The sequence below is a fragment of the Crotalus tigris genome, unplaced genomic scaffold, assembly GCF_016545835.1.
Source record: "Crotalus tigris isolate CLP2741 ecotype Arizona unplaced genomic scaffold, ASM1654583v1 scf7180000018821.128279, whole genome shotgun sequence".
Lineage (NCBI taxonomy): Eukaryota > Metazoa > Chordata > Lepidosauria > Squamata > Viperidae > Crotalus > Crotalus tigris.
In genome coordinates, this window is record NW_024097212.1 from 16,260 (window position 1) to 26,465 (window position 10,206).

Genomic DNA, 10,206 nt, shown 5'->3' on the forward strand with positions numbered 1-10,206 from the left:
GATTCTATTTTTTTCCATATAAGCCATCTCACATTTTTGTGTTTCTTAAGTATTAAATATAAAAGTAAAAAGAGAAGGGAAGAGAAAGAGAATAAGAGAAAAAATAGATAAAAAATACAAAAGAATAGAGAAAAGCAGTTATAACAGAACAGAGAAAATAACATATTACTTAAAATATATATATCTCCTAGCTTAGTAGTATTTATTTTCTCAAATTTCTAATTCTTTTTAATCATAGTTAAAAATATATTTAATCTTTAAACATTCTGTTCAATAAATCTAGTCACCTAATCCCTTAATTCTAATTCAAAAGATTTTATATGTATTATATATATTTTTCTTGAGTTCAGTCACCTTAAAATATCTAAAATATTTCATCCTTCTTAAAGTGTTCCAATATTCCTAAACAATCATCATATTAATACATTCCTTTTCTTTAAAAACAAAAAAAAGAAAATGAAAAAGAGAGGAAAGCAATAATAACAAAACATAAGAAATAGTATAGTATTTAGAATATATATCCCTCCTAGATTAATTGTATTTATTTTCTTAAAATTTCTTATTCTTTTTAATCATAGTTAAGAATATAGTTAATCTTTAGACATTCTATTCAATAAATCTAGTCTAGTCCCTTAACTCTAATTCACTTATATATATATATGTACTTTTCTTGAATTCAATCACATTTAAGCATCTAAAACATTTCATCTCTCTTGAAATGGTGGGTTTCAAATTTTTCAATTTCTTTAATCACATTCAAACAGATGTTTCTTTTTAAAATATTCTCTCTGATATATCCCAATCTCTTTTTTTTTAATCTCTTTTCTTTGCCCCGAATCTTTCTTGATCACTATACTTTGCTGGATCCAAAAGTTTTCCCATATGATCATAGGTGTTCCTGTAAATGTAGATCAATATCTCTGTCCTGCGCACTTGCACTCTTTTTTCCATTAGAATCCCTTCTCTTGTCTTCCAATTTGTTTTGTGATGTTGAAGTATAAATTGTCTTTCCTTCCACTTGAATTAAGTCATACTTAATTTTGTAAAAGTCCATCTTTAAGCCTTTTCCCTCTGATTTATATTCCATTATCTCTGCTGTGTTCTCCTGAGGATTTTTTTGAAGTGAGCTGAAATTAGAGATATGTTGACTTATACATAAATTGTTTTGTATTTTTTCATAGTTTAAGATCATTGTCCTTTGAATGGATTGCAGCATATCATATATTTCCTCTTGTAAAACATCCATTTTTTCTGTAAATATCACTTTCTCTGAACAGCTGTACTTTAAGATTTTAAAAGCCACAAATAAAAAGTTTTTTAGCTCCTCGTCCACCAGGTGTCAGTGTTGGGTCATTTTTCAGTTTTCTTTTTCTCCTTAAAGAGTTAAATTTGCTGCTTCCAAAAGCCAAAGGGGGGGGAGAGAATCCCTCCCCTTTTTTCACTCTCGGAGATTTGCTTCTTGGGAGTTCTTTTTTTTTTCCAGGAAAATAAGTAGGATAGAGAAAATTAGTTCTTATTCAGCTTCAAACACACTGTTTACGATCAGTTTAGGTAGAGCTTCTTGACTTCCATTTGCTTACAGCTAGGGCTAGACTAGGAGTTAGCTAGCCTTTCTTCTGTTGGTTTCTGGGAGGCTTCTCCTGGACCAATCGGAGAGACCACCGTCTCTTCTAGGTCCCTGGAAGTACCTTCCTTCAGTACCACCTCTCTGGGGCGGCTTCTGGCCCATTTAGGGTCCCCAAATAAGAAGAAACTCAGCTGAAGAGCTCAGCATCTTGAGTCTCCCATGGGCAACCAAGAGACACACTAACCCAGGGAAATAAAGGAATATGGAGACCCGCCAACAAGACAGTCCCTATCTATGGAAAAGGCCCATTCCCTCTTTGTCAGTAGAATTGACAGCAATAACAGAGAAGTAACATACCCCAGGGGAAAGGTAGCAGGTAATCAACTATAGAATGCAATACCCCAGCAAATAAGCTGACCCTTATCTAAGGGGAAGGTAGCACCAATGTTAGTTGTTAACAAACAACACTGTCCCAGCAAAAAAACTGACTCTTATCTATGAGAAAGGCAGTGTTCACCATTAATTAAAGGGCAGGCACAACTAAAGAAACACAGTTAAAGAATGCATTGAAAAATGTCCATGCACAATTAAAAAAAACATTAAGTAACAGTGGGTGTCGCTACACACAAAGACATAGGGAAATCAGGAAGCAAACAAATTTAATACAGGAAAAAATCAATAACAGGTTCAAGATACTAATACGTTGCCAGCACTAACTATCCAGGTCAAAGGGGCATTCATACATACAAGGAAAATCCAATGCACAATATCAGACAGTACACAAAAAGCAAATTGCATTCCAAAAGCCACGTAAACTAGGAGTGAAAGTAAAAGGAACATACCTTCACTTCAAGTAGCTTGAATAAAATCCCAAAGTACAAACATCAAAATGGCAATCTCAGAGCTCAATCTGTAAATCACCAGCAGCCAGAAAAGCTTGTGAAAATGACATGACCCTCACTTTTTTCTGCTTAGCGTCGCCTAGCAAGGGAGCAAAGTCCCTCAAAAAATAGGTTACAAAAAACAATTCAAGGGCATGACCCTTGACACCTGAGGCATGACCTTAATACTCTACAAGGGGGTGAGCAGTCCCCAGGAATGTCAGTTCCCTTTTTGGTCCCGGCTGGGCAGATTCCAGTGCCACTTCTGTTTTCTGACAATCGTTGCCCCACCATAGTACGACAAGACTTACACAACTTCCTTTATCCTCAAAGCATATTAAGAAGTGCAGCCGAATGTGAGGATAAAGATACCAGGGTCCCAGGGTTTCTCTTACCTCTGATTCAAAGTGGAGGTGTGGGTGGAAATTGGCAAAGAAGCAGCTGGTTACCTAGGGTCCAAGCCTGGAGATGGTCAGAGGCTCCAACCGGACACCAAGTCTCTTCCAACGTGCCCTTTCCCAGCCAATGCACCAAAACTGTCATGGGAAAAACTCGTCAGAGACAAGAGACACCATAAGCATCTCGCTTTAGAATTTGGAGGTTTATTAAAATCTAGAACACACATACCAAAGTTACATACCTTAACTTATTGCAATAAGGGCAGATATTGTGCAAGCAGTCAGAGAGACGGCTTGACATGATTGCTCCAATCTATTCTCAGAGCCATCCTTTTATACCTTAATCACAAACACATGACTTCTAACATTCTTTTAATAATAGTTATATCAGACACCACCTTCAAGCTAACATATTTTTCCATGCACATGTCACTGTTCCACGGCTTCTTCAGTTCTTTGGTTCCCACCATTTCAGTTCCTCAAATCCCAGGCTCAAGTTTCGTGTTCTAAACACATAGTAATGTGCCAGTTAGCAAGATTACTCATAATTCCAATTACAAATGCTGCCATCGTATTATGAAAGAGGCGATAGCTCAAACTTTGGTTCAATATTTTTCCATGAGGCCTGATTTGGTTCACCTAAGCCTAAACCTTGCATAGAACTATAGCATAAAATTTCTCACAAGGCCAAATATCAAGTTTTTCCTGGCTTGGACATTTAGGAAAGAAAAACCCTAGGCTCCATTTGTTGAAATGAAAGGTTGTTTTACTAAAGTCAAATGGTTACCGTAAAAGTAAAGCTGGATCTAAGTATTGCCATGCAAAGCTTGTAATTTTCCCCTTTACCTGGCCCTCTCCCCTTGACCAGTCCATCAGTGTCCAATAGTATTCATTTTTGATGTTTTTGAAACAGCTTTGAGGTTTGCTGCCTCCTTGGTAAAGTTTTACATTCCATTCTCAGGCTCCTCCATCCTTGGCCAGCTGGTTTATTCCACATTAACACCTCTGGTTCCTATCAGCCTGTCCCCATTTTTACTGCCCATTCCCATGCTCATGCCTTATTTCTCCAATTGCTTTTCCCCCTCCCTTGCAATTTATGACAGAATGCCAGTGAAGTGAAATATTCTGAAGATGGCAGGCCTGATATCAATCTATATTCCAATACCAGAAAAAAGAGAGTTAACAAAAGCATACAAACTATAACACAGTATCCTGAATCTCATATGATAACATAAATCATGCTCAGAAGCATTCAATATCAATTATGAAAATAGAGTAAATAAATGCTGGATGTTCAGGCTGACTTTAGAAAAGCCTGAGAAACACAAAGCATTATTTTGATCCAGATAGATAACTGAGAAAGCTGAAGAATACCAAAAAGAAGTCAGTATATACTCCATTAATTACAGAAAGGTCGTTGGTTGTGCGGATCATGTCAAGCTGTAGAATGCGTTTAGAAAAATGGGAATCCCAGAAAATCCAATTGTCCTCATGAGAAACTTATAGACTGGTCACAAAAGTACAGCATGAACAGAATTGTGCTCCAGATTGACAAAGGAGTGTGACAAAGCTGTATAGTCTTCCATTATTTATTCAACGTAATAGTGAATATTGTTAAGGAAACCTGTATTGGTTGAAAAGGAGCATGGCTTCAAAACTGGAGGAAGAAACAGCAATAACTTGGGCTATGCTGATGAAAACACAAGGAGCTACAAGTTCTAGTAATAAAAGTCAAGGAACCCAGGAAAAAAATGGGGTTAAAATTAAATATAAAGATGACCAAAATAATAACATTTTTATAAAATGCAACCACTAGCCTTAGAATTGATAATGAAGATATCAAAATGGCATGATGATCAAAATGATCAACCATCATCAGTAAAGAGATAAACAGTCAAAATATGATGCAGACCAGCAAGCAGTCACGAAGGCCTTAAAAAGATGAGAATTGTGCAAGCCATAGTATTCCCAGTGACACTATATGGAAGTGAAGTTGGACTTTGAGGAAGCAGGATAGGAAGAACATGATACTGTTGAGAATACTGTGGACAACCAAGAAAAAAAAAACTAATGGATCACTGAACAGGTCAAGAATTTTCAGTTTGGGCACAAATAACCAAAATCAAATTATCCTACTTTGAACACATTATGCAAATACCTAGCTCTCTGAAAAAGGCTCCAGTGCTGGAAAAGGTGCAAGGGATGAGAAGAAGGAAGAAGGGCAGAAAGATGAATAGACGCAGTTATGCTGATGATGAGTGAACCACTGGATATGAGTGCACTATTTCATTGAAAGATGAAAGATTAAGCTAGAGACAGATTGTCATGGAGAAAATCTATATGGTTGCTGAGAGTCAACAATGTCTTGATAACTCATAATTATCAATCCAAATATACTTCAGAGAAGTTTGGCACTTACATATTTCAGGCATGATGAAACTCTATGTAACCATTAGTATTTTAAAAAATACAAGGTGCTGACTAGTGTACCATTGCTAAGGAAAACCTGAATAGTTTTTTTCAACAGTTGGCCCACTTTTTGCACAGCTACTGTAAATGTAATTTTCTTTTTGAAGATTACAATGGTTTTATTATCAGATACTTAATTAGTTCTTTCTCAAATATTTCAAAATCAGTAAGATCCCTTTATCAAAAATGATAAAGCAAGACATAATATATGTATGTAAATATAAAACAGTTTTCCTCATCATTTAAACAATGAGGTCCTTATTCAAAAAAAGATCTTTACATTACTAGGCATATATTTGCTATTCCAGTTTTTTAATTAGAGTTACATGTATTCCTTTGTCCAGTGTTTCCAGCTTTCAGAAATATTAAATACATGCACATTTTATTCAAAATTTAGAAGACAAAAAAAAGAACAGGTAGTCCTCAAGTTATGAGCATAATGGAGCCTGCCAATTCCACTAATAACTTGAAAACTCGTAGAATGAAACTCGTTTGAGGTATGAGATCACTCCCTTGCTCGTTAAAACGCACGCGGCTCATTAAGCGAACCTGAGTTATCTCAGGGTGAGGAAGGCCATGGAGGGCCTAGTGCTAGAACAGGCCCCCAAGGCCTCTCCAACTCACTAAGATACCACATGCTTCCCCCTCCCTTCCTGCCATGTGGGACTCACCTGGAAAAGATCCATCTCCTCTCTGTTGCGGTTCCTGCTGCCCCCCAGATTTGAGGAAGGGGAACGCTTCTGCGCCCCCCTCCCGTGGCTCGATCCGAGTTCCTGAGACCTTTTCCAGGCCTCTGCCACCCAGATTTAAGGCCAGGGAACACTTCCGCAGCCCCCTGCAGTCCAATTGGGCTGTGGAAGCATCCCCCAGCCCTAGATCTGGGTGGCAGCAACCTGGAAAGCTCCCCCAACCTCCGTTCTTGGTGCAAAGGGCTAGGAACCGCCTCCAAGGCTTGGATCAGGCCCTTGAAAGCTCCATTCCGGGCAGCAGCAGTTTGGAGCAATCCTCCAAGGGCTGGATCCAACCTCTAGAGGCATGAAGAAGTCCCCCCCCAATCTCCATTCCTGGCACAAACAGCTAGGAAAATCCCTCCAAGGCTTGGATCAGGCCCTTGGAAGTTTCATTTTGGGTGGCAGCAGCTTGGAGCAGTCCTCCGAGGGCTGGATTCAATCTCTGGAGGCATGCAGAAGCCTCCCCCAGCCTCTGTTCTGGTCCGCTTGGAGGAAGGCTGCACGGACAATGGGGTCACTTTCTCCCCCAGCGTGGCGATCTCCCGTGGGCTGGACGCAGGTGAGAGGGGGCTGGCCTTCTTCCTCAGTTGAAGGTTTCAGTCTTGCTGTCAGGCAGAAAGGAATTGGGGGCAGGAGCAGGAGATAGGCACCTTTCACATAGAGAATGAAAGTTTCTGAAGTCCGTGATTTAGCACAACTTCAAACACTCACGTGAGATCACAGATTCCGGAAACTTCCATTCTCGGTGTGAAAAACATTTCCAAGCCAATTCTGCTCTCCCTCAAAGGGAAAGAAACAGCAGCAGAAAGAATTTTTGTAAGGTAAGTGAATCCGGCGTGGCAGGAAGGGAGGGGGAAGCAGTTGTGAGGAGTGGGGAGAATAGGGTGAAAGTTGCAGTGCCACGGAAATCGCTCGTAAGGGCAAACAACTGCCGTGGTGCTGCAATATTCGTAACTTCAGAACTTGCTCGTAAGCACTAGGGGGTGTTCATCATGTAATTTTGAAGGAGCGTTAAGTGAACACTCGTAACTCGGGGATTAACTGTATTAATATTTCTGATCAGTTTAAAGAAGTGTTTTGCAAACTGTGAACATTAATAAAGTGTCCCTCTTCTAGGTATTAAAGTACCTGCATTGTTTGTGTGCAGACAGAGGGACCATCATTGACAGTTACAGTATATGAGCCTTCAAGAGAATGTTGGTTAGAATTGATAGTACTTCTGTAAAGCTAACGAGTTTTATGAAAGCACCTCTTTCAAATACTTTGAAGAACTCAAATTTCTAATAACAGGATACAGAGAAGTAAAAATTATTTTACCTGAAAAGTGGTTCTTTTGGAGAACATTGGGCTCTTGATACAGGCTAAAGTAGTGACAATATCTTCATCAGACATGATGCTTGATCTGAGGAAATTAACCTTACATATTCAACTTGTAGTCTTGTAAAGGTATATTTTCTTTTTGAATTTAATGAGAGAAAAATTATTTAAATGATACTGTATTCATATTATCTAAAAAAGCATAAATACTGTTTCCTTAAAAACACCATATACTATAATCTTATTTCTTAGCAAGTTAAATTTGCTGTAACAAATTTGTGAAAAATACAATTGATAGTAATTTCCACACTGTACTTCTTTGACATGGCACTTTATGGAGTCTATCAACTACCATCTTGCCCAGTTATACAGAAATACCTTCAATTTTGGAAAGCTATTGTTTTCAACATACTTGTAATTGTCCAGCCTACAAGATGTTCTTTAGACCGTTGCCCATCTTAGCTTAGATAAGCTAGCTGGAGGAAATGATTGGATGTATCCAGAAAGTGGCAAATATTTCTTTGTATGATGGAGTGGGCTATCAGCCTCAAAAGAAGCAATGTTAACTCCAAAATACATAGATTTAGCATTCATGAGAGACACTGCTCAATCAGTTTCTTGAGTGTGTATCAGTATACTGCATATACTTATTTGGTGAGGTACAGGAAGCAGAATGCTGACTTGCAAATTAGTCTTTCAATTAAAGATACCAGTTGGCACAAAGACTGGACTTAGCTATGCTTATGCAATACTGGTCAAAATGTATTAAACCTGATTGGTATTACAGCTAACAGGAAATGCTACATGTATGATTAAAGCAGGAAACTATTATATTTATATCTTATTAAAATAATTTATGCATCATTTATCATAGTCACAGTGAGCAATCAATATGCATGTACTGTTGAGAATATAGAAAATTACAACTAGAATCATGGACATGGGTTGTAAGTAGAAAAAGATATGGAGAGCTATAGTGAATGATAATCATGTAAATCAGACTTATTCAATTTCATCATTTACTTCCTGCTTTTTTTTTCTTTTATTATATTTTTTACTCTTTTTCTTCACTTGCATAAGAAAACAATATTTACGCACGTATCACAAATCACTGTACATCTTCTTTTGGAAGAAATTAATTTTCTTGACTCATTTCAGAATGGGCTCTCTTGAACCTACTGGATCTTATACATGCATCCAACACTGTTACCATTGTATTCTTCTAAATAATCCATGTGTTCTAGAGATTAGATATGCTGTTTTTTTTATTTGCATTGATGATTTCGATAAATAATAATGAGTGACTCCATCATGCCACTCTAGGAGCAATACTATGAGATTCAGTGTTATTCAGATAATTACTTGCATTATTTTATTAAATTTTTACAAATGTGATTGCAAAATCTCATAGTTTATAGAAATTATTAGAAGCATTTTTCTTTCTTATGCACCCATGGAAACACATTGTAAGTACTCCATCATTAAGGGTAATGAGATGATGGTATATGAGCACTGGTTCTTAAATTGTTTGATCCAAATACCCTTTTTTTGTCACCAATAATGCCTTTACAGATACACACCCAACACCACACACACAAAACAGATTGCCTTGTTTTACAGGTGCATCTAGTTCCAATCTGGATCCTTGATGTACCAACAAGCAATTACAAATTATTTCCTTAGACCAGGGGTGTCAAACTGCCAGCCCACGGGCCAGTTGCATCTTATGGAGGATGTGCCCACCCCAGCTCTGGCAATACAAAAAAAGTCACAATACATCGCAACATGTCATGTGACATGGCGAGTTTGACACCCGTACCTTAGACCAGGGGTGTCAAACTGCCGGCCCATGGGTCAGACGTGTCAGGTGGAAGCCGCACCCACCCCATTGCCGGCAATGGCAAAACTGCCCCGATATGTTGAGCGATGTCATGTGGCGTCGTGAGTTTGACATGCCTGCCTTAGACTCTTAGTTTAAGAACCACAGCAACCAGTTGGATAGTTAAACAATTAATGAAAATTAGGAGAGCCTTAAAAAAAATATTCATTATGAATCTTTCTTACAATTACATCCCCCTCACTCAAATAAGACATCATATCAAGTTAGACTTAAAAATGTTGAGACTTATAAATGCAATCAGTATCTCATTAGCATTACATTCGCAATACATTTTCTTAATATATCTTCCAGGTCCCTCAACATTATCTCTTCCCCTACGTGGTCCCTTAAGATAAGTTTAACTCCCAGACTTTTATGCTTGTTGAGCATTAGAAAGAATCATACCAAGGCTCCAACAGGAAGCGGTTTCCAGCGAGCTTAAGGTCTGCCCTTCCAGCTCCTGAATCGCCGAGGACAGTGCCGCATCGCCAGACTGTCTTCTTCACGCGCTTACCTCGTATTGCAGGAAGGTTATTTTGTGTCTCGATTAAGATGACTGAGGAGCACCCACTTCGATCTTTCTCCTGCCCTGGCTGCAGGTGTATGAAAAGGCAAAAGCGGCCTCAGCCGGTGAAGGCCTGCTCGCCATACAGGTAACCTAGCAACCTCCAGCACGCGACTGCTGATAGCACAGACCAGTAGGATTATTGCTGTGGCAACTAAACCACACCTCGTTTCCGGATGGGGTTTTAATCGACAGTTTGGGGGCGTTTCTTGGCTCTGTATCTTTTTCTGTTTGGGAAACTTGTATAAAAGAGTGATATTTACATGTCTCTGTTTGGTCAGGGACAAAACAGTAAGTATTTTTTAAAAGACTGGACTTTTTGCTGAAAGTGGGAAAATTGATGCGATGATTTATGGATGTGATGATTGGAAAAGGATTAAATAGGGCTGAAGGGAATCT

The 10,206-nt window shown here is 38.5% G+C and overlaps 1 long non-coding RNA gene across 3 annotated transcripts; it reads right to left on the reverse strand.

The window, feature by feature from the left end:
• Window positions 1-444: 444 nt before the first annotated feature.
• On the reverse strand, window positions 445-9,924 carry LOC120313897. Of its 3 annotated transcripts, none has more exons than XR_005558282.1 (3): window positions 9,757-9,924; window positions 7,364-7,448; window positions 445-2,984 (listed from the first exon to the last, which is right to left on the reverse strand). It is a non-coding gene; the product is annotated as an uncharacterized LOC120313897 (long non-coding RNA). The 3 variants fall into 3 exon arrangements; XR_005558284.1 differs by having other exon boundaries at window positions 9,648-9,924; XR_005558283.1 differs by having other exon boundaries at window positions 445-7,448; window positions 9,648-9,924.
• Window positions 9,925-10,206: the final 282 nt, after the last annotated feature.